The sequence below is a fragment of the Phasianus colchicus genome, chromosome 3 (genome assembly GCF_987193195.1).
Source record: "Phasianus colchicus chromosome 3, bPhaCol1.hap1.1, whole genome shotgun sequence".
NCBI classification, from domain to species: domain Eukaryota; kingdom Metazoa; phylum Chordata; class Aves; order Galliformes; family Phasianidae; genus Phasianus; species Phasianus colchicus.
In genome coordinates this window covers 57,403,698-57,429,649 of record NC_143438.1, presented here as the reverse complement: position 1 = coordinate 57,429,649, position 25,952 = coordinate 57,403,698, and the positions used below count along the sequence as shown (strand labels likewise).

At 38.7% G+C, this 25,952-nt stretch overlaps 1 long non-coding RNA gene across 1 annotated transcript in view; it reads right to left on the bottom strand.

Annotated features, from left to right (window-relative positions):
* Positions 1–6,567: 6,567 nt before the first annotated feature.
* LOC149918605 (uncharacterized) overlaps positions 6,568–25,952 on the bottom strand; it is a 65,076-nt gene continuing 45,691 nt past the window's right edge. Inside the window, exon 3 of the long non-coding RNA XR_016465187.1 lies at positions 6,568–7,600. This is a non-coding gene — a long non-coding RNA (uncharacterized LOC149918605). The remainder of the gene's footprint in view (positions 7,601–25,952) is intronic.

Sequence of the window (25,952 nt, the reverse complement as noted above, 5' to 3'; positions counted from 1 at the left end):
GGAAAACTGAGATTTCTTTATGAAGCATTATGGATTTAATAAAATTATATTTTACAGTAAATGGAACTTTGCTTCAGAAAAATTCCTGAGGGTAGTTCCAAATGTAGTAATGTAGGGCAGAGAGGTTAAGACGAGCAAGAAAATTCACTTTTCTGGAAAGTTTTTTGTTTGAATTTATGTTACAGTTCCCCTAGGGGTGTTTGGTTGCCAATGAATCATACATTTCATCAATATCCATGATAGAATTTGTGCTATATTCCCAAAAAAAAGGGAAAAAACAAAAAAACAAAAAAAAAACAGATATCAAATACTTTTGAATCCTATGTCTGCATTCATGTGGAAGGCAAAAGTTGGTGCTCTGCCTCCCCCCCCCATGCTGAATTTTAAAATGTGTCTCAGTGCTTCTGAGACTCTAATTTCAATCGCTAGATGAGAAGTAACTGCAGAAATTGCTGCCTCTGAGCTGGAGACAAACCCATTCTCCAGCAGCAAGACAAAAACAGACAAGGACAAGGAAATCAGAACAGCACAACTGCAGTCCAGGCCACAGCAATAGGTGATCAAACTGACTAGGAAATCAGGAGACAGCAAGCATGAGAGCCCCAGATTATCTGGATGGGTCTTATGTCACTGTACATGTTTGCATAGCTCTCAGCACAAGTCCCCAGCTCCCCAAGCGGAGTTTGGGGAGGTGAGAGAAGGCTTATCTGACATCCTGCTCTACCCTGCCCTGTTCCATATGACTCCAATATAAAGGGAGGCCCACCCAAGGGTGCTTGTTCTCACATCTCTCATCACCCGGTTCAGAAAAAGACACAGATTCGTGGCACATTTTGTCAACAAAAAAAGTACATAAATCCCACATTTTCTAGTTATAAAACATAGGAAGGAAAGTAATTCCAATAGCAGAAGGAGCATCCCCATAAGCTGGACCAAAGGGGTTAGTACTGGTCTAAATAGCAGGTTCCCTCAGCTTTTTATTCACTGTTAATTTAATATTTTCCCTCTCAATTTCAACATCTGCAGAACCATTATCCAGCTGAACAGTACTGAGACAACTGCTGTTTGACAGTTTATCTTCTACAGTCAAACACAGCTTTTATTTCTACCCTGCCCAAGATTAAGCACAATAATCCACATTAGAGATGGATTTCTGACATTAGCAGTCAGATTTGATAACTGTTTACAATTCCAGCTGGGCAATTAAACAAGTGTTAAGTTTTGGAACCCCACTTCATTGAGTAATATAACAGGCACTTTTCTGATTAATAAGGAATTAGACTATCCATAAACTCTCTGCTGGATGCTAAAAGCTTTGTTGTGACAAAAATCTTTCACTGTGTGACAATTAATGCATCTAATTTCCTAGTTTCCAAATCTTCCATGAAATGTTAGGTTCTTTTGTCATCGTTATGTCCACAGAAAACACATAATGTCTTCTCATAGACACGTGCTCAATATCTGACTCAAAAAAAGACTCCAAGAAAAGCGTCATTACTTAAACAGCACTTCTGAAAAAAATATATATATTTAACCCAATAACGAGGAGAATTTACTTTGCTGAGTAAAAGTCACAGTAGATACAGGGCTAAGACATGAGTGAGGATGCACTCCACCAATTTTTAAGGCTGCAGCAGTGATTGCTACACCCTCTCTCTTTTATTTATTGGTCCTAGTTTAACTGTTCTTGGTGTTCATGACTGACTTGATCTTACTCCTTACATGAGTTACTCCTACATGAAGTCAGTGATAAACAACTACAAAACAGGTAATTAGTAAGAAGTTATATCCCACTATTTTGCATACGGTAAGGCTCAAATGAGTTTTCTGTATGGAAAGCAGGTGGGCTAACAAGTAGAGCTGATCTGATAAAATAGATAACCAAGTCCACAACTTACTAAGGTAAAAATTATTCTAATTTTGTTTTTTTGTTTCTTATTTTTCTTATGAATGGTCTTAGTTATTTACTTCAGAGTTCCTTCTTATGGCAACGAAATCTAAAAACATATTTCACTTCATTCAAGAAGACTGAGAGAAAATTGGCTTGGAAAAAACTGTAAGTAGTTCAAAAGTGTGAGGAAATAAACATTCAGAAACAAATCATACAAGTTTCATGAGTTAAAATGCCTTTTTTTTTTGGCTGAGTATTCTCTTCTAAAAATTGACTTTATAATTTCCTAAGTATCAAAAATAAGTGAATTCAAAAATTGCCCCAAGACAGAATAATATTTTATTCTCACAGTTACTAGTGTTCATGTTTGTAATGGATTAATTAGGATTATTCTAAATTAGTCTGTAAATCTTTCACCACTAGGTCATGGAGCCATGTCACAAGAGTCATAGAACCAAAGAATCATAGAAACATAGAGTGGCTTGGGTTGGAAGGAATCTTAAAGCCCTAATCAGGTTCCCACTCCCATCCATGGGCGCAGCTGCCCCCTAGCAGTTCGGGCTGCCCAGGGCCCCATCCAACCTGGCCTTGAACACCTCCAGGGATGGAGCATCCACGGCTTCTTTGGGCAGCCTGTGCTCTGTGAGTAAAGCATTCCCTCATGGCATCTGTCCTAAATCTCCCCTCCTTTAGTTTAAAACCACTTCCTCTTGTCTTATGACTATTAGACCATGTGCAAGCACACAGTGTTGATTCATGTCAAGCTTTTTGTCCACCAGAAGTCCCAAGTCCTTCTCTTCAGAGATGCTCTCAATCAGTTCTTCTCCAAGTCTGTAGACATATCATTATCCTGACCCAGGCATCACACCTAGCACTTGGCCTTGATGAAGCAAAGTTTCAAACACTCTAAACATAAAGACCTCAGGATACAAACCCAGATTTTGAAACAAGATCTATAAGTGTAGGCACGTCTCACTCGCAGCCTGTAGGCTGCATGCGGCCTGGCCCAGCCATCCTGTGGCTGCCCCCTGCCCCACACCATCATGGTGGCAGCTCTGCTCCACCGAGTGCCCCAACCCACCCCTGGGCATGCACCCATCAATCCCAACAGCTGAATATCGGTGTGCAATTGGCACTGACTGGACTGAAAATGGAAGATGCTGGTGCTATGACAGCAAAGGTTGAACTTTCCCACCAATATCCCATTAAATTTTGTTGCCATGTGACAGATGGCAGCAGGAGGGCAGTTCAACAAAATGGTATCTGACATGGAAGTGGATATGAAGTGAAGGTGTGACATCGAATTACTCCATGTAGAAAAAATTGTTCCCATTGACATTTATTGATGCTTGCTGAACATTTATAGACCAAATAGTGGATGTGAGCACAGTGAGGCAGTGGATGGTGCATTTCAGCAGTGGCGATATTGATAGCGGGTCACCTCTGCTGGTGCAGATTTTTACAAAGTATGGCATTCAGGCTTTTGTTCATCACTGGTGAAAGTGCATGGGTAATGGTGGTGGATATTTTGAAAAACAGTATTTTGTAGCTGAGAACTGGCTCTATCAAATAGCTTTATTGTGCTTTTTGTATCTCTTGTTGTTTCCACAGAAATAAATAGGAGGCATTACTTTAGCAGCCCACATATATGTGAACCAGACAATTCCTCTTGGTTCACTGCAGCCCATGCAGGACAAAAGGTTTGCCACCCATGCTTAAGAGCATCCTGAGGAGAGCTCTAAAGCTGGTAACAGGGCTGAAGGCATGTCCTGTGAGCAACTGCTGCTGTTACCAAACTAGAATAGAAAAAGGGAGGTCTATATATGAAATTAAAATAAAGACTGAAGCAAGTATACTCGTGATAATTTCAATATAGCTTTGTAATTAAATTGGTAGCGAAGAATCAGTGATGCATACATTAGCACAAGACTGCAGCCTCAGCTCTTATTCAGGGTTGTCCTTTTTCAAGGGAAAAAAAGGCCACTGAGTACAGCCCACCAGAAGGTCTTGTACAGAGCATGGACTTGAAGTTCCCTGTGGTTACTCCTCTGGGCAGAGGTGGAAGGTTGGTCTCTAAAAATGTTTGTCTATTTGTTTTACGACTGCGAAGGAAAAGGTTTTTTTTCTCATAATAGTAAGGTCAAAGAATTTGTTTTCTCTCAAGCTACAAAATAACGGAAGATCATCAAACTGATGTTCAAAAGAGAAAAACAGAGCCAACAGATTACTATCTTCTCAGCAGGATAGACATTATTACAAGTCAAAACACTTGAAAATCCCTTTTCTTATGTGATTCATTAACAGACTTTCAGCCCTCTTTATTTTTGTAAGAAAAACGTATGTCTTTAGGGAACTTGGGGCTAACAGTGCAAAACCTATTGTCCAATTATTTGTCTCAAATGTGGCACTTCTGTAAATGTCAGTGCTAGATGGGTATTAAAGCCATCCATCTGTGCGTGGTCTCTGAGCTTTACTAAACAATAAAAGTAAATTGTTTCACTGCACTCTGGAAGAAAAAAGGAGGTTTAAAAGTTTTGGTATTTCCTTACTACCTAGTGTATAGCTAATGCAAATTCTGCATATTAATGTGTTCTCTAACACTAAGTTTATAAAAAAATTGCAGATGGGGAGAAAGTCCATCCCCTTTCAGGAAACCCACCTAGAAATGATACTAATTTTATAATATCACTGTATTTCTTATTGTGGAATACTGTTTTGTGACTTTGGATACATTTTATTTTCAAATAAAAATGATCAAACGTGGACTGTATGTACTCCTAAGCACTATCTGAATGTGTTTATCATGCACTAATAAGCCTATCATTTTCATTTAATAATCATCATCGCTTTCATTAACAATTCTATTTTTTAATAATCTTGAGTATGCTAAAAAAAAGTTTACTCATAAGAGTGTTCATGGAATTCATTCTCTGAAACAACAAATACCTGCTTGATATTTGTAACAAGCTCAGACCCACACCTATGAAGATTCTTGCTAGCACTTTATTATGTTACACTAATACAAATCCTCATGACACACAGAGAACAGTGTCATAAATACATTCAAAGTAATCATGATGCTAGTGAAGTCACAGAGCAATACAGATTACAATCACACAAATCATTATGAAAACTTGCTATATTTGTGGTAGACTTAAAGATTGATTACATGCAATACTAAATACTATCCTTTGGAGCTGACTTGATAGTAAAATCACTACTGGAGTGTTTGCCTGACACTATATAAACTGACTAAGTAAACATTTGAAATGTGTGGATGTCTTACGATAAATAAATAAATGAATAAATCATAGAATCACCAAGGTTGGAGAAGACCTCCAAGACCATCCAGTCCAACCATCTGCCTACCAGCACTATTTCCCCACCAAAGCATGTCCCTTAGTACAACATCTGCAGCTCCAGGGACAGTGACTCCATCACCTCCCTGGGCAACTCATTCCATGACCACTCTTTCAGAGAAGAAATTTTTCCTAAAATAGTAATAATTAAAGTAGCAAATAAGTGAATTTTGAGTGAGTATATGATACATGTAAATCCTTCCTCCTGCTACCTAGTATATAATGATAGCACAGTCTGTATTGCTTATGTGTCCTCTGATTTTGTTTCCTACAAAAGCCAATTACTCCTACGAACCATGCCCATAGTATAATTTACAATAATAAAAAAATAATAATTAAATGCATAGAAGGAAATTGCAGATAAACAGTTTTGATCAGTTCATGCTATGCAATTCAATTTTAAAAATATAAACATTATCTATTTAAACAGTCATCATTTAAATTTATTCACGTTGTAGAACAAGAAATTTGTCAGTCAATCAAGCTTTGTTGGAGTGCTACATGGCAAAGTATTTTACCTGACACCTAAATGCCCATAGGAAATCCATTCTGGCTTTTTGACTGCGCAAAGCTGAACTTCTTAGTTTTATGCTGCCTTTGTAAATATTTCTGAAAATGTGCAGCTTTATGGTGTAGATGCTTTGGAGAAGACTTCATTCATGAAGATCTTGAAATTTCCAAGCCAGAGCTGTATCTAAAGTGTTAAATTTTCCCACAGGAAAATTTTAGAGGCAAATACAAATTTCTGATCAATGGAAATATTTTCATTTAATTTTCTTTTTATTTTGACTTCTTAATTTTTATAGGATATATTTAAATTGACTCAATCCATCATTTCAAAGTCAAAAATTGAAATGTTTTATTCCAAAAATGACTATACTGAGAGCATTAACATTTTCAAAACTTTTCCACAAGGTTTTCTTTCACGCAAATCTTCAGTGACATCAAGATTTCATTACCATAGAAAGTTTTCAAGAGCTCTATTCTATCTTAGGCCTCATTTTATTTATTTCCTCTGAAATACATTTCCCATCTGAGATTAAAGTCATGGAAAGAGCAACAGTTGTCAACAGTTGTGCCATTTATTCTCTTAGCCCGGGATTTCAAGCTTTGTGTTTCAAAACAGACAGATACAGCCATCGCTTTGTTCCTAAATATCAAGTGTCCGGCAGCTGCTGGCTGCATCAGGCACTGGCAGGTGGAGCAGTCCCAGGCAGTCAGGCAGTTGTCTTCTGACTGTCTGCCCACCTGCCCCTGGTGCCAGCTGTAGCTACACAGAAATCCAGAAGAAAAATGGACAATGACTTGACATCTGGTTTTCATTCATCTAGGGAAAATGTTTACATGGTCTTGATTTCTAGACATATGCAGTGAAAAGTCTTTTTCCTAAAATCGCTAATCAAATGTTAGGCAGGTGCTCAGAGTGCAGGCAGAGCAGAGATGGAGAGGCCTCTCACCTGCTCCACACCACAGTCTTCCTTTTTCCATGCAATTATACCATAAAAGCCAAGTCTGCTATATAAGTCACCGTGAAGGTCTCATAACAATTCTCAGACTACGCATTTTCAGGAGGAGATTCCTCTGGATGTGGGAGATAAGAGTCCACCATTGGCATCTGTCTCAGGAGTGAATGTGCTCTTATTACATGAAAAGATTATGTCCACATGACTGCCAGCCTCTTCCCTGCTATCAGCCTGGGTCTGTACCATACTTGACATCAATAAACGGATGCAAGATAGCAATAGAAAATGAAGAATTTTATTGCAGGGGAAGGAATGGTACAGCCTCAGCACTATTAAATTCTTGATCTTCTTGTAGTTTGGAAAGCTTAACAACTTACCATGCTTAATCCTGAATTCCTACTCCCATGAATGTGTTCACACATAAATTAAATTAATTGCTGTTATAGTCTTAAGTTTTCCCATGCCTGCACTAACAGGATGCTGCACAGGGCTATTGCAAAGACTTGTTGTGTAAGAAGGCTTTCCTAATCACCTCTGGGCTGAGGGACAGAAACAAGCCGGGCCTCTGAAGAAGCAGCAAAGGGGACAGAGTCATTCAGCAGCGTGCATGTAGCTGAGAACTACAGGGAGGGAAACAGACCATGGATTGGGTTAAGAAAACAGTCTAGAAAAAACAATATAGGAAAAATTACATCTCATTCAATACCTAAGGCAATCTCACAACCTTCCTTTCTTACAGTAACAAAACAGCAGTAAAAGCACCCACGGCTCTTTCAATTAGAAGTGCTGATGTGCAGCCAAGTCAGAAGGTCTAGGTGTCCAAGTGGGGCAGGGTGCTGTCCTTGGTCCCCTTGGAGAGCAGCAAACTGGATCCAGCTGAGCTGGATCTGTAAGAAAGAAGGGAGAGCTGTGATATGGATGGAGGACCACTGTGCTGTAGCAAAGCAGAGCTGCATCCCTCCAGGTCCCTCCTCTGTTACTGGTACATCTGGCTGTGGCAGCAGTTTCTGTATGCATGCTCCACAGAAACAATTTCAAGCAGAGGTGAGGGATACTTACCTCTCTCACCATAGTGCTTTCTCTCACCATAGTGCTCATAGCTGCAAAAGGCTGAAGCAGACACTCAATGAAAGAGATTCAGATTAGGATGCAGTCGATTAATTCTGTAGAGCTTGAGGGAGCTGACTCTGTGGCATTCTTACATTGTAAAATTTGAAATGGAAGTGCAGTGAGTTATGAAGTACTGACATTATGCAAATGACATGTGACTGTATGTGCGTGAACATTATCCAAAAATGAAAGAGCAAACAAAGATCTATAAAATAGCAGTTATCATTAGATTGAGAGGCTGTATCTTCACTTGCTTAGAGAAGCTCACAGGAGGAGATAAAATTCACCAACTAATAATTATCACAGCAATAAACAATAATTTCTAGCAATTCTCACGGCAAACTGAAGTGTGTGTGGGCTTTCCCTAACAAAGAAACTTTGAGGCTACTCACAATAAAAATGCCAGGTTGTGGGCCCTCTTCATATTTGTACTCGTGCTAAGTGTAAAGGAGTGAGTTACATGCACAAGGCATGAAATCCGGCTGAAATTCAAAGAGGGATTTAAAAACAGGCACTGAAAGTATGCTTGAAAAAGGTGAAGAATCACTGGGGCAATGCACATTATTTTAGTCATAATCCTAAAGGATGGCTTTAAAAATACGGAGTAAAATCAATCTTAATGTGACAGAAAATGTAAGAGAATTTTTTATGTTTTATCAAAAAGAGCTTTGAAGTAAAAAAGAGCAAACTACCAGGCTTCTGGCAGTTTGATACACCCCCTCACACTTCTAGTGTCAATATCCATTATTAAAGCTACTGGGCACCAAATCCAGGGATTTAAACTGCTGTGATATCCCTGTATTTGTTCAGTCTGCCAGCTCTCTCTGCCTGAGACCATTTGTATGGGTTGGCAAAGGATGGAAATTGATAAGAAAGGGTATGTTACACAGCCTGGTGATCCTACTCCCTCCACAGCAGTAACACTGGAATGGATGCTGCAGGATGCTGCACAATGTCATACAGCCATAGCACATCTGGGAGGTTGAGACTGTGGCTGATGCATCCTACCCTGGAACAGATGAGAGATAAAGAGGCTACAGAAGATTTTAAATACAGCAATCATGAAGTATTTGTACCCCCATTATAGGGGATTCTGTCAGCTCCTCTTCTAATCATAGAATCATAGAATCATTTGAGTTGGAAAGGACCTTTAAAGTCGTCTGGTCCAACTCCTCTGCAACGAACAGAAACACCTACAGCTGGATCATGTTGCTCAGAGCCCCCTCCAGCCTGACCTGCAACGTCTCCAAGTGCCTCACCACCCTTACCATAAAAAACTTTTTCCTTATGTCCAATCTAAATGTCCCCTCTTTCAGTTTGAAACAATTTCCCCTTATCCTATCACAACAGACCCTGTTAATAAATGATCACTTATGCTTCCTTCACTTAGGAAACCAAGCCGAGATGGGTAGAACTGAAATACTTTATATTTTTCTCACTTTGAGGATGTTCTGATGCTAACTTTTCAAGCTCTTTGTCACTAAGACAGCTAGAACAATATGTTTCTTTTTGTAGCATGTAAGCTGGAAGTTTCATCTTTACATGTAAGCACAAAGCAGAATTTTACTGAACAATGCTGTGATATTGCTGATAAAATTGCAAAGGTTGGCAACATTGCTGTGGAGCAGAACTGGACCACCCTGCTGAAGAACACTAACAGAGGAGTAATATTGTAGTGATGCTGGGGACTATAAACAGTACAAAATAGAAGTCAATACATGAAATGAGTTCAGGAAACATTGAATATGCATTTATATAAGCATTTGTAAAAGAAAGTATTTTATGTAAATATACGCAAACTATGCAGCAGGGGCAGAACTAACAGAAATGAAGGAGAGAGTGGAAAGGTCTCTAGCTGAAAACTGAGATCTGCACAACAAAACACAGAGCTTTTGACCTTCACTATCCATGGCTCAGCCTGGAAATGCAGTGAGCACTCTGTAATAACAGTGGCTGTGCTTGTGAGTGATCAACTATCTGTAGGGTGAAAGAAAAAAAGTAAAGAGTGTGGGAATCCTTGGTACTCCAACTTACTTGTATAGTCACTCATATGAGAGGTAAAACAGGGAATGTGTGAAAGATAAAAGCTCACAAAAAAAAAATATACTATGGTCAACAGGAAGACAAACAGAGGTTCCTGAAAATACAGCCCTGCACTTATACTTTCCTGTTAGTAGGTCACAACTCTTTAGACTTCTACTCAGTGAATAATTTGGGGAAACAAGTCCAGGGCTGATTCAAATAATTTTCACTTACATTTTTAGAAATTATTTTCTAGCCCACCAATCCTCACTCTTCAATTTACTTGTAATACATGTTCTGGGATGCAATCACTAGGATGAAGCCATTAGCCAGCATTCTCAAAATAAAAAAGTGACCACAAGATTTAGGGGCATTGGTGCAACCTGAAATTACCTCTAAGTCATTTTACAACAGACAAGCAATGTTTCAGATATATCTTTCTGGTTGTAACCCATTTAATCTGTGTGTAATAGATCTACAGAATATGACCTGCAGAACAAAGACATGCAAGAAGAGAATAGACACAAATGTAGCATGCTGACTGTCATTCATGTGGTGCTTCACACCAGCCTCCCTTGGCTCTTATGTCCTGTAATTATCTATCTTGCTGGCAGAACTTACCCAATACTTGTGTTTTCTTGTGTGTCCTCCTTTTTTTATGCTTAAGAGCTGACATAAACAAAGAAATCTGAACGAATTGGAATGTTTTCAAGTGCATCAGACAAAAGCACCACTGCTGTGGTCTTGTCTGGCTGCTGTATGTAGTAAACAGGCAGCCAATCTCTTTGTGCAGGTCACTTCTCAGTTCTCTTCTTTCATTTCACATATTTGGATTATGCTGTGTTAAAGTGATTCCTGGCAGTTTATGCAGATCTTGAAAAGCTGCGACATAAAAGCTGCACGGTACCACTGCTGTTAGCACAGTCTCTCATCCCTGTGTTTCTTCAAATAATAACAGAACCAGAGGTGCGGTTTCATTCAAGATGAGCTTTATAAGAAGGATTAAAACACTGTTGGAAACAAAGATCATAGAACAGCAGCTGCTGGGAATTCCTTCATCACTGAACCCATCCTACAAGTAGTTCAGATCTGTGTGGGTATTTTATCCACTCCCTCAAAGGAAATTCTGTTTTGTGCTGGATCATTATTGGAAAAAAGATCCAGAGGCAATTTTACAGAGACAGGGAGATGAGATTAAGCACACAGACATTTGCTTGCCCTTTCCGCAGTGGACTTATCCCCTGTCACAGTACAAAATGTGGACACCCACTGGCGTGCCTCCAATGCAGGGAAAAGAGAAGAGGCAGTTCTGGTCTCAGTGGGGTCAGGAGAGATCATCAGACTGGCACAGGAGCAGGGCTTGCATGGGGGACTGGAGTTCCATTACCTTCCCAACCAGTGCTGGGCCCTGAAGACACCTCAGCAGCATTTTATTTAAGTTTTTTAAGCAAATTATAAAAAAATTATGACTGCTTCAAGTAAGCCTGGAAAAACTTTGCAATGCTATGAAGAGTAAGTCTTATATTTATGTTCTATCAGCACTAGGGAGTACAGTGGTCATCTTCTAGAGGTGCATGTAGAAAAGAAGCTGCATAGTGTGCTGTAACCTCAGTTACAACCTGATGACAACAAACACTGATTTTAATCAGCTTTGCAAAGATTACTACAGTCAGACCAGGAAATAGCCACACTAAGGAGAAGTTTATGCTGCCCAGTATTAGTCCAATGGCTGAGCACATGAACAAAGCAGTTCACCCATGAAGGAGCATGAGTTAGGCACATTATTACCTACAGCAATAAACTAACATGGGATATGATCTGCCAAGCACAAGGAGAGCAAAGGAGAGATCTCCATCACAAAATGGTCAGTAGATCTCCCCAGACTTCAGTCTCTTCACTGTGTTCCACAGTGCAGCACTGCTAAGCAACCCAAGCAATGAATTGAGCAGGAGTCAGATCACTGAGATGAGAAGCACAGCATCTGCTCCCAGTGAGGCAGTGAGTTTGGGAAGCCACGTCCAACAGCCACTTCAGGGTCTGTTTGGCAGTGTTACATGCATGACTGGAGGAATGTGGAAGGGTTTCAATTGAATTGAAGTACTTATTTTTTTATGCTTATGTATTTGTTTCACAATACCTTGGGTATTTCACAACACTTTGCATAAGGCAGGTTACTTCTTTCATTCTTCTACTGAAGAAGTGTGAACTAATAAATTTCTGCAATGGGAGAAAAAAGGATTTATATTAAGCTTCACTAGACCTTAAAGTGCTGAGATACTACAAAATCTGAATGCATCTCAGTAAAGAATTATAACATCTCTTGGAGGATGAATAATTAATAATATATTTTACTGAAAATTTAATATGGATCAAAACAAAAAATCATGATTGATATAAGAAAGGAACAATTTAATTTAGGTATGAAATACAAACTGTATGTCACCTTTCCAGAGAGTTATTAGAAAGAGAAATTGATGAGCCCAACATGAAAATGGCACTAATATTACTGAACTTCAAGGAAATGTCAGGTCACAATGGGCTTGGATGTTGTTTTACAGGCCATTCACTCTGAAGCTTTTCCCACACTGCAGTGGGAAAGTGTGCAATCCAGTGTTAGATAATACCACATAGCCACAAACCCTCAGGGATAAACTGGTTATAACTGCCAGTGTCCACATCCCCAAACAAAGCAGACCTTTCAATTACACAAATGTGTATTAAACATGTAATTGTTTTTGCACTGCAATCTAAGAAGCATTCACCCATATTCAGTGGGGATCTGGCTGACCTTCTTTTTCTCCAGCTGCCAAACTGCATGAATATACAAAATATACAAGAGAGACATTCATGACAGTATTTGTCAGTAAAGAAGAGCAGTCATGCCACAGAGATGTTATGCAACTGGGAGTGCAAGCCATGGTATATTTTCCATATTAACAGGAGGCCAATAATATGGAAAGGTTCATAAGCCCCAGAATTGAAAAAAAAAAAAAAAAAAAAAGAAGTGGAAGCCTTTGGGGGAGAGTCACAAAAACCCTGCAGGAATTATTACTAGTTTCTAACTGTGTCCAGATCACAAAGGACAGTTGATGTCCTAGATGCAGCTTCTAAATGGTACGTATACCTTGAAGAACTGGTAGTATCCTTTTGACTATAGAGATCTCTTGTTCAAACATTTGCACAATATCCCAGAGAAAACTGATCACCATAATATAGACAAGTAAGATCAGAAAATGGATATGAACAATCGAGAAAAAATCCTTCAGCACTATGGAAGTAGGCTGCCCACAGATGTCATGTCTCCCATTTCCATGTGGGAGAGCTTCATAACTTGATTGGACAAGGTCCTGAGAAACCTGATAGACTTCTGAGCACGAGTCTGAATTCGGTGACAACCAGAGATCTCTTTCAGTCTGCACTTTGCTACGATTTGTTATTCTCACAACTATTGCATTGCTGTGTTTTGAATGGAGGCTACCATCATGAGAACGAATGTGCCACAGTAAGGTCCAACAGGACTCTTGCTGTGGCCAGCCAGTAAGGAGCAGCCTCTTCATGTACACAGGTAGTATGAGAGGACACATGGCTTTCTAAGAGACTCCTGACTCCTGCCCGGAAATAAAATATATCCTGCTGTGGATTGGGAAAAAAAAAAAATAAACATCAAAGCTCCTGAATATAATGACTTTTGTGACTTGTTAAAAGAGGGAGATGCTTTGAAATTGAGTATTTCTGACCACTCTTCTCTCGCAACACGAGGCCAGTAATACCCAAACTGTTTTCTGAATTGTTCAAGAGGGATCCAAAATTGAAATACAGAAAGTATTACCAGTCTGCTAGGCTTATTTGAGAGACATCTGATTCATACTTATGGTTTTCTTCTTTCACGCCAAATCAGTTTTAGGCCTACTTCCATTCAGGTGCTATTCATTTCTCTTGACATCTCATAAATGAGCAGGTACTTTTAGCAGTTACTCTCCTTATATTCATGCCTGCCCAATACTTTGTTTCTTCCCTGTTAATGATCACCTCATAAAATAAGACACACTTGTTGAATAAGAATATACAATGTTTAATTCACAGAAATGAGCAGAGGAGGATGAAGGGGGGTTTGATTCAATGATCTTTTGAGTTTCCTTCCAACGTCTGCAATTCTGTGATTCTCTGAACTTGTCATTTATGTGGGTCTGTAATATTGCATCTAGGTTTGCTGCTCCTCATTCTATTCTTCTCTGAAAGTGCCCTCATGCAGACATGTTAATTTTTTTGGTTGTCACACACAGTGGCAGCAGTCAGCATACTCATCTCCAACTTTCTTGAGACCCATTACAACAAATAACTTTTGAACTTCATTCCAACCTTGATACTAGTGAACTTTTTCAATACTGACATGAATGTGGCACACATTCTTTTTCATTGTAATTTGGTAATTGTCAGGAGTCAGTTTTTCCTGTTTGGATGCTCAAAGGAATTCTTATAACAACTTCAGAATTAACCAAGCTTTGAAGGGCTAACACTGGGAAAGCTTCTAAAAACAAGCAGTTTGGTAAGAAGTGAAACTAATGAAACTCAAATTTCAAGCTTTTTCTGTCTTTGATGTCTGATCAGACAAGGATGAGCTTCTTAGCTTTTCTATCTACGTCAGTACCTATTTTCCTAATTCTACCTTCTGAAAGGTTTCCATCCTTCTATTAAATGGGGTTGAAATTGAACAAATTCAAAACTTGCTGTAAGGAGCCTGACACAATCATATGTATACACAGTTATGACTGCGAAAATCTAGGTATAAGAAAATAAGGTTTATGAACTATGGATGTGAAAGTAAGACATACTTTGAAGCAAAGGTGGGAAAAGAAAGCATTACCAATGAGGAAAAAAGAAGCTCAACAGCACAAGCAATGGTCCTTCTTCTGAGAAGTAACTATGAGAGTGCCTGCCATGGCAAGCCATTTACAATACCCTTTTGGGGTTACACACCATGGCCATGTTATATCCCATTTTGTTTCACTTACTTTTGTAATAAAGATCTTGAAAGCTACTGAAGTATTTAACATATCTCACATGTTCTTCTACTGTATGTTTCATAGCAATAAAGATAACAGCAGTGCAAAAAAAAAAAAGAAAGCAGCAATACCCTATCAGCAATGACAGGTATATAAATCTGCCATGTCTCACTATGAAGCAAAGGGTTAGGAATTGACAGCAATCACAAAAAGTCTTGCTGATTTTGTCAATTTAGTGGCAGCAGGTAAAACTAGCATTTAAAATAGTTTTGGATGGAGTTATACACATATATAAACATATATATACAGCTAGTCACATTGAAATGTAATATGTCTTTTTCTTATTGTCTCACTGCTTTCTGAAATAAAATCCTGCTTTTTCACAGAATAATGTGCTTGTGAGCTGCAGACCAAAAAAAAGATGCTTATTTGATGAAAAGGAAATTTACAGAATGTGAATCAGGGCAATAATTCATCTTTCTTTCCATTGTTCTTACACATTAGTCACTACCACAAGGTTTTTGTCCCTCCATATTGCATCCTCCCGACTCATTACACTGAATCACAGACCTTTCTGATTAGCTGCCTTTATTTAGCCACACCATAATCATTCGATTCTCTCCATGCAAGTCAAAAGCAGAGCTGCGATCCATCTGTTAAGTTATAGACCATAAGCCCCCATCTGTCATCCGTGGGCCAGTGGCAGTCCCTTGAGCACCGTGTGCCTGTCTGCAGAGAGCTGGCTGCTCTCATGGCGCTGCCTCCTCCTCATCTCCAGCTGTTAAATCACATTAAAAGATGGGTGAAAAGCAGAGGAGAAAACAATGGGCATAACATTGATTTTCCATGCAAACAAATGCTTTAGCTGCAAGAGGGATGTTACACAATTGCAGATGCGCAGGGAGGAACCTCACAGCCGTGTGCCTCTCTGGGCAGAGCTGTGTGAGCACCAGGCCCCAGCTCACGGCTGCAGCAAGGCCTCATCAAGGCAGCAGGGTGTTCCTGCAAAACCACAGCCTCGGTTGCCCTACTTTGGCCACACACACGAGGCAGCACCATCTGGTCTCTACCCCTGTCTGAGCCCACAGTGGGACAGCAGCAGCAGTATTCATCCCCTCCTCCCCACCTGCCCCAGGCTACCGACCCACCAGCAGCACATACTCCCCAACACCTCCCTCGCAGCCCAGCATGCAAGTGGAAGTGCCATCAGCTCTCATTTATTCCAAACGCTGAGCTACCGCCTGCAGCACCTCAGGCCTCTGCACTGCTGGTCCCTGTCAGATGGCCTGCTGGGATACATTCTTCAGCCAATACATCGTAATCTGATTGAGATCGTGAACCCTATACAGTCCCAAGCTGTCTGACAGATACCTGAACCCACCAAACTGCCCTTCAGCCAGCACCCTGCAGGCACTGCACGAGAAATTGCCATTACAGATCAATCTGAAAACTAAGGATGAAAAAGAGCATAACCAAACAATATTTAATTTCATATAAGAGTACCTGAAGGGAGAGGAGGTGCTGCAGTGGTTTTTGTATTGGATTTTATTCATACTTCAAAAACATCTCTCATTTTAATTTATGCTGAATTCCTTAAAATGTTCCTGCACACCATACCAAAGAAACACAGGCAAGAATGTCCTGGCAAAGGCAGATTTCTGTGGAGTGAGCACATGATAATTATTCTTCCCTGAACAAGGTAGATACCTCACACATGGGTTACCACCTCACAGCCGTTCGCCACCTGAGTTTATTTAGTAAAGCACATTGATGTCTGAGGCTAGCAGCATGCTGGCAGTAGAGTAGCTGAGATCCAGCAAACAGCCCAGTACCAATTCACTGCTGGCCCTGCTAGGAGCAGCTGCATGCACAGGGCTGGGACTTCAGGTCAGAAGTGTGGACTAACACCAATATGCAGCTCTGCAGCCAGTTCTGAGATCCCAATTGTGTCTAAAAACAGGCTGATGTGGGAATACTACCATGAAAATACTGTCTTTTACTTCACCATTCCCAAAACAATCAGTTTAAACCTGAATTCCTCATTCTTGGAGCACATGTGAATGCACTTATCACCTGTTTGACCAGGACCATGAGTGCAGAACACCACATTTGTAACTGCACACAGCTGAAGTTTCTTGGGGTCATTTGTGCCAGGCTTAATGTTCTTCAGTGTCCTCAGACTGAACACACAAGGAAGACATGGAGCTGTTAGAACAAGTCCAGAGAAAGCCATGAAGATGATCAGATCAGAGGTCTAGAGTATTTCTCCTATGAAGAAAGGTTGAGGGAGTTGAGCTTCTTCAGCCAGGAGACGAGAAGTCTCCAGGGAGCCCCAGTGCAGCCTTCCATTACTGGAGGGGAATTAGAAGGGAGACTGACTTTTTACATGGTTTGATAGTGATAGGGTAAGGGAGTTTAAACTAAAAGGGGGGAGATTTAGGTCAGATGTTAGGAGGAAGAATTTTTTCACACAGAGAGTGATGAGGCTCTGGCACAGCTGCCCAGAGAAGCTGTGGGTGCCCCATCCCTGGGGGCACTCAAGGCCAGATTAGATGGGGCCCTGGGCACCTGAGCTGGTGGGAGGCAGCCCTGCCCACAGCAGGAGTTTGAAACTGGATGATCTTTAACATTCCTTCCAACCAAAGCCATTCTTTGATTCTATGTGTTTAGGCCCCTTTATTGTGCCTAACTCCAGATTTATGGGGGTACAGAATACCTCACATACTAAACTTGTTAAACAACTGACAATCAGGGCCCTCCATGTCTCTCAATTATTCATTTGGAACAAAATGAACTTTTCCTGGATCTTATGCTTTGTTAGTTTGGAAACAGCACTTTTTCAGCCCCCAAAGTCCAAATCTGAATTCATGCGAACTTTGAGAAGGATGGGTCTGGTTCCAGGAGCTTCATTTCAGTTCCATTTTTAATCAACAGTGTTAGCAAAGGGGAGTTTTATGCTAATGCCCCAGTTCTCATCAACTAATGTAACAAAAAGTAGAAAAACTATCTCAGTCCTAGTGATATCATCTTCTCTTTCTTTTGGGAACACATACGTAATGAACTAATCAAGCTGTGAATGATAAACAACTGCTTTAAATAGATAAGAAGCAAATAGGCAAAGAGACAATAAGGTTATTAAGGGATAACACTGTGAAACTGAATGACGTGATTATCTGAAATTCATTTAATTTCAAATTTAGCATTTCTTTTTATGCTCATTTCTACAATTTTTCTTTTCCCTCTTGTTCATGTTTACTTCCAAATATTTTAGTTTTACAAGGTCTTTCTGCAGAAGAAAAAAAAAAAAAAAAAAAGGGTAGATTCAAAACACAGAATATGTCATCATCTAAAGAAAAAAACTAAACTGGCCTAAAACATTTAGCATTTTCCTATACGTCTCCAGGGTCACATGTAAAGACTTTCACACAGGTCGCATCTGATTCTCCACTCTTACACTTCAGACAGAAGCCAGCACTGGCTTATACAGAGATAGCTTAGTACAGTCAGTTTTCCTGCCCTGCTGCTCTGGAGCATGGATAGAGATGCCATGTGGCTTTCCACCTCTGATTATGCAGGTATCAAAAACTTTTCTTGAAAAACACAAATGTAGAGATAAAAAGTTTTACTTCAATTTCTATTTTTTCTAACTGATAAAAAAAGGTAAAACTCATTTGTAAGCCATCAGCTAATTCTGTTGTTCATTTCCATCAAAATAAATAGGAAGCTTGATAAACCGAGGTAGTCTGTATAGTCCTCTTTTTCTCATGTACATGGAAAGGGTATCATGCTCTTCCAAGCAGACTTGCTAGTTTCTGTAGCATACAGAGAGATGGAAGAGAGGGAAAATTGTTCACCAAAATCATCTCATAGAAGGAACAGCAATGCCTTACTCCTGTTGAAGTTGTCTCACTAAACCTGCAGCCCGACAGCTCCGTAGTGTACTGTTCATATTAGAGATGGCATCAAACCTTCATCAAAACAAAAAGTTCCCTCTTCATTCAGAGAACTGTCTTCACAGTCCCCAAACATCCAATAGATTCCATCCAATAGCACAAATGTTTCTCTTTCTGCACTATATCACACCCTCTTAATCCTCATTTATTCTTTGTCCTCATCTTCCACGATGTTTGGCTGTTCAGGGATGAGTATCTTACAACTTCTCAGAAAAAAAAAAAAAAAGCAGCAGCAATTTTCCTCTGCATAGTTTTATTGACTTGGAAATTTTACAGTTTTTTACCAGTGTGAGTAACATCCTTTTAAATAATGCCTACTAATAATGTAATTTTACCATATAAAATAGCAGTTATGTGTCTGTATTTGTTTGAACACAAATATGCCATCCTTGAAGCAGAAGAATTCGCTAAATTGTTTGGAATGCTTTTATAATCACTGCTAACATGAAAGTATCAAAAATCCTGCTTTTATACTAAATTAAGGCCAACAGCTCCTGCAGTAGTGACTTTATGTCACTTTATGTGCATGAGACATAGAAAATGATATAATAAGCAGGAATATAGTGCTGATGTTTTTCATCAAAAGAATAATTCAGTGTGGAATGACATCAGCATTCTTACTAATATTTCTTCATTGGTTTTAGGCAAAAGATCAAAGAAATGTTGTGAACTGATTTTTCATTATATTTAGTTAAGGTACCCGAGAGACATTTAGTGACTGTTCAGATTAGACAGTAGCTAGTGGGAAATGTTGGGTAGAAATTGATAAGCTAAAAAGTCATTCCCTAATGCCATGAAATCAAGTTTTCTTCTGCAAAAAAATACAACATATTCATATTACTTATAACGACTCAACCAATTAGGCCTAAAAGCCTTCTGCAGGGTTTTATTTAAATTAAACTAAAAATTAATACCTTTTTATTGCAGGGTTTACTGGGAAGGGGGGCGGGAAGGATGCATCCAGCAGAGATATTTTATTAAACCATACTTGATTTCTTTTTAAGTATGAAACAGTTCTCAAATTTGTCCAAACACTGCTTTATTGTGGACAAATAATCCCTACTGTGGGACGGGAGGACACCAAAAATAGCAGAACAGGGAGCCTTGGAGGAACTCTCCCACACGTCAGGAGAAAGACTTTTTGCTTGCCATTTGTTTTGACTCCACGAGTTTAAATACTAAATGAATTCCAAACAAAATCTTAACTGTGCAGAGTTATATACAGAGATAACACATATTTTCTAGTCATAAGTTGCTTCATCCTAGCATCTCTTGGGAGTGACAAGTTCTCTGGAATTTTACTGGAATCACTTTGTAGATTTTGTTCATAGAAAATACAATGAAAACTAAACATAACTTCTTTTGCCCTCTAAAAAGTGTGATATCTGTGGTCCTTGGGGGACCTTCTTCCTTAACACCAACTTATTTGGAAATCAGAATGAGAGAAAGACAGTCTCCACATCCTCAAAGTGGGAGAATAGAACTGAATTTGGATCTGAGCTTCCTCTCTGAGGAAAAGAGATGGACTACTGTCACAGCAAGTAAGATGGGACACCAAAGCGGAGCAGAACAGCTGCTTTAGCAGCAGTGAGACAAAACAAAGAGATTCCGTTGTGAAGAATACAGAAAACTTAAGAAAAGAAAAACAAAAAAACTGACATGAACAGCTTACTATTCATTATCTTCTTGAGAAATATGTTCAGTGCATCATACAGCCAGTAATACTGAAGAATCAGTAATGGTTTGACGTTCTTCTACAGCATATTGCTTAGGAAACAAGCACTGTTCTTGCAGCCAGTGAAGCCTGGAATTACATGTCCAATTATTCATTTTGTCTACCAGTGAGGACAACAAGGTGAAAGCTTATTAGTATAAAGCTTGCATGGAATTAAATCTAGTATAAAATTAAATCATATAACTGTATAACGTAGATTACATTACTATCTGCTCTACACTGAGCTAATTAAAAAAAAAAAAAAAGTTTGCATAAATTTGTTTGATAGCTGTGTTCCAAAGAAAAGAACACAGCTGGAAGAGGAGGACTACTCATACATGATCTTACACATCTCTATGTGGCTTGGAAGTAATGGAGTTGATAGTGACAATAGCATACAACAGAAGGAGTATTAATCAGGCTGAATGGTGTTTTCTCATATACGTAAAATGTGTTCATTAGTCTTTAAAAATATCTCATCTCAAAACAAAGATCTCTTCAGCTCTTAATCATATCTGTAGCAGGTATTTCAGAGAACAGAGTAGATAAAAAAGTAGATAAAAGTTGCTTATTGCATATTATCAAATATGCAAGATTTTGCACAACTTTTTCCCCCCAAAACAGTTATTGTACTTCCTATCAGTATTCATTCTTATTCTTTCTAAAAGCCAGTAAAATAAATGTAATAAGATGACAATTTCATTATATGAAGCCAATTTGAAGCCAATATGAAGACAATTTCACTATATGGTTCACCAGCATTATTCATATGACATACATTTCTGATCTTTTAAATATACATATAGCAGAACTGGAAAACTTTCAGAGAAGGACAGGAAGTGGAATCAAGTCACAGACAAGCTTCTGTCTGCAGAACCATTTCATGATCCAGTGTGTTTCAATCTGAGAAAAAGAGCTGCAAATTCATTAATGATATGGAAAAGACATATAGGAGTCAACAACTCACTGTCTCTTCTCATACCCAAACTACAATGAAACTATGAAGAGGCAGCTTGAAAAAGCACTAGGAGGATGTTAGTCTCATACCTATGGAGTAGATCTGCAGAGTTCCTCAAGAGATGACCACAGATGCTGAAAATGGACAGGGCTCCCAAGGGTACCTGCTCATTTGAAAGACATCTCCTGAAGTGGTGCACTCAACAAAAAACAAATCCTGAGGTGTCCTGACGTACCTCAAATCATAAGGTACCTGTGCTGAAAATAACTGAGATAAGAAAATTGAGGGAAGTATTCCTTACAAATGCTTGACCTGTTCTTGTGTTTTCCTAGGCTGTGATGTAATGAGGAAATTATGGACAGTATGGGATTCTTGATGTTGAACTGATAGCTGGTTTGAGCCAGGATGGCTCCATGAAAAAAGAAAGCAGCAGTCTCTCCAGCAAGCAAAAATCACACACATGTAAGTAGTTTTATGATCATGAATTCTTGCATCCATCTCCAGTCAGGCTTCTGCTTTTTTTGCCATTAAAATATTACCAGCATTCACATTATAGACAGTAAACTATCATTTCATGACTGCATCTTATCTTCAGCTCCCACTGACTTCTAGGGCTCCACAGTCATGAAAATCTGCCAGCAGGTTTGTAGAAGTAGAAAGTTAATCAAGTTATTTTCTACAATGTATGAGAAAAAAATGATGATTATTTTTCCAGCATATAAATCATCACAAAGTAGGAAGGTCAAAAAACTTCAGGTGTTTTTTGATACTCTCTTTCAAAGAATATGTGATTCTGCAATCCTCTACAGGATTTAGGAAACGCAGTCTCCAAGACTAATTCCTTTCCATCAAAGAGGAGGTTAATAAGCACATGGGTCTCTGCACGTCCCAGGCTATGAGATAACTATAACATTCAGATCAAATCAGTGAAGATTATAACTTGCAGGAGTGTTTTTCAATACAATGATTTCTAAGCTTTCTGCTTTCAGTAAATACTATAGAATTATTTTGCTTAATATTTAAATAGCAAAACTTTATGTAAGCCCTTTTAATTTGAGACTTATATCTGAGAGTTTTGTGGAGTAACAACTACTTGGAAAAAAAACATAAATCCTCTTGTTAACAAGATAGCTATCAGCTATCATGGTGCCTGTAGGTTGGCATAAAACAGAACTGGTGGGGGCTGGGGAGAAAGAAACACAAGAAATAGTCAGGCTTGGTTCTAATTATTTCATTATTAAAATATCTGCAAAGGAAGACTAGCATGAGTCATCTTCTTTGGGGACAGATTTTTCTCATTCTCAATCACGCTGAGCAATACCTTGCTGCATGCGTGGTTCTGCAGAAACCAATGCGACTCTCATGAAATATTATTCAGTGTTAGTCAGAATAGCTGCAGGTCCTTTCTAGAGTTTGGGAATTTTGAAAGAGCAATTCCTCCTCCTGCCCTGAAAAAATAGAGTCTGACACACCTGATTTTAAGAAACTGGCAGGGAAGAAGGAGGAGATTAATCATTTTTTAAGGAAAACTTGAAATCTGCAAATTGTTAAGCACTTTTTTAACTGCATGTGGGGGGGGAAAGTAAAATGCTAGTTATTTGGCTTCACATAAAGTTTTGTTGAAGTTCTTTTTTATATTAGCGATAGAGAGACTATTTCTCCAGGTATGAGCTGAAGTAATTTCATAGTATTTAAAAAGGAAATTGCATATATAATCAATAGCATTTAAAAAGGAAAAGTTAATTAACATTTGTCGGTACAGCAAAGAAGTCTCATTTCCTTCTTTTACATCATCATATTTATAAAGATCTGTACTGGAATGATGTGTCCACTTCTGGATTCAATATTCCCTAAAGGCACTGAGAAAACAGACTACATGAGTTCTTGGAGAGCTGAAGAAAATCCTTTGCTGTGAGAGACAAAGCAAAATAGATCTTCGTAGTTCATTTGAAAAAGTACATTTAGAAAGAAATCTGATTCCAGTACATAAATACTGCTCTGGAAAGAAAACATCAGATAGAAAAGGTTGTGTAGTCCTGCAGGATTATAACAATCAAGAGCTGAGTCCTAAGCAAAACTAGTTTCAATTAAAAAATAGAGATCACTGCCTAATTATGGGAAATAAGTTAATTACTGGGGAAAAAATAGAAGCTATAAGCAGAAGCTCAGCATTCTCCATCTCTGAATATCCACAGAGGAACATGTGTCTTCTAAAGCCAAGACCATGGCTTCATAACAGGAACTAGATGAAGTTAAGTGACCTATGATAACAAGAGGATAAGGCTTGCTTTAAGAGTCAGTTCTGATCTTAAAATCAGTGGAAAGTAACACAATTCAAACTTTAGAAAGCTGAAAAATGTAGCAAATAATTATTCTGCAGACTTGATGGAATCCAGCCTAAGCTATGGCAAGCACAACAGAAGTACAACAGTACTTAGGAGCAGAATCATTCCCTGAGGAACAACCTACTACAGTAATACCACTTGGGAAAAAAAAAAAAAAAATGCTTTGTTATCTTGGTACTTGAAGAAAAGGTAAAAATATCCCAAATATTTTGCAGTACTGCCCTACCGAATAGGAAATATAAAATGAAGCATCTTAAATTGCTTGTGATGGATTCATGTATCCAAGCTGGTGGATCATGATAGAAAAATGCACATGAGAATGAAGCAGAATTTTAAATGGAATGTGAATCTTTCTAAAACTCTAGGAACTGGAGGAGGAAGTTTAAGTAGATATTTTACCCACAAGTGACAAGATGCATGATAGAAACTCATTTCATGAACCCCAGCTTTAACATCTGAGGTTCTTAATAAGAAATAAAGAACGGTGGGAAATGGCAAATGTAATGCTGGAAATGTATGTTGATATTTATGTCATTTGACATTTAATGACAGATACTCTCCATTGTATTCTGCCTACCACATTTAACTCTACTGTCTTAAACTCTGAAATATGGAAACTAACACCTTTGATTTAAATGAGAAGTTCTAAGAGGCGAAGTGTCAACCATATGGCAGAACGATTTAATCAAATATAACCAGTTTCTTTGCATCCATAATCATATCAAAAGTGCTAATCTTTTTAGTTTTAATGTTAAATTGCATACTTTTTTCAGGTTGCTGAGGTGGCTCATTAAGGCAAAATAGAAAGAGAGCTAAAGTAGCAGCTGAATTTTAGCAAGACTTTTCTCCCTATGTAAAACCTATGTTGGTTGCATCCAACTTAATTTTAACAACACATTATATATGCACTATTTTCATGAAAAATACTGAAAGGAAATGTCTCAAAAGACTTTTTAGACCTTAGCATTCATTTATATTTATATTTAGATTACTTGAAATGTTGTTGTTTTTTCTATGCTAGTGAAAGGTTGGAATGTCATAAATGTGACTTTCTTGTAATTCCTTAGATGTATCTTTTCTGATGTCAGTGGTAAAAGTACATTAGGTGGTGAATTTCTTCTTCATTTATTGATATTATTTCTCATTAAAGTCTTATTTTCATTCTTCAGCTGACAACTAAAACAAGGATACTTTTGCTTTTCAGAACATCAAGGGCTGGACTTGAAGGAAAAACTGACATTATCATTTTGCAGTGATAAGGACATACTAATCAGGGCTTTAACCCCTTTTGTTTACCAACTGCAGACTACATCTTTAAAAGCCATTTAGTCTGAGGTCATTCTTGGGTACATAGAGTTCAAATAAAAGCATAACATTACTTATTTCTCATTATAAAATATGAAATATCTTTATGAATATTGAACAAAGATAATGATTGTAAAAAAAACATTAGCTGAACCTGGGGACACATGCACTGTTTCTTCAAGGAGTAGTATACCACATACAGCAACAGATTAAATCCATACACAGCCACACCACTTCACCCGTGTATCTCATTTCTGCAGGAGGAAGTAGAAAGAGATGCTTCTGAGCTGTGGAACTCCTTGCAAGAACAAAAATAAACTTTACAAATGCCTTAACCCATTGTTGTACCTATACTTCCTTGGTGCCTGCAAGCTGCTGTGAGCAGGTCAGCACCATTTGGCAGACATCTCCTTCAGAGCTAACTTTTTTTCCATTATCCTCTGCATTTCAGCACTGCAGCTTGGCCAGAAGGTTCACTGGTGTTGGTTTGCTATTGGTGTGAAACACAGAGCAGCCCTAGTAAGTTGTAACTACGATGCCTCCTCTCAGTGTCCCATTTCTCCAGCACTCCATGCGCCACGAGAATGAGCAACTGGTTTATTCCCCTGGGTTTTAGATGTGACAGGCAGTGTTATCTTGAAGACTTCCAGTACTATGTTTTGTTTAAAGACCTACACGTGATGAATAAACATATTAAAAATCTCCCATGAAATGAGGAATATAAACGTCTCTCTGCTGTCAGCACCTTCACCTGGGATACTAATTTTTTAGCAAGAGACAGATGTTTGTAACATACAACAACCCCAAAACATTCAAAAAAGAATCCAAC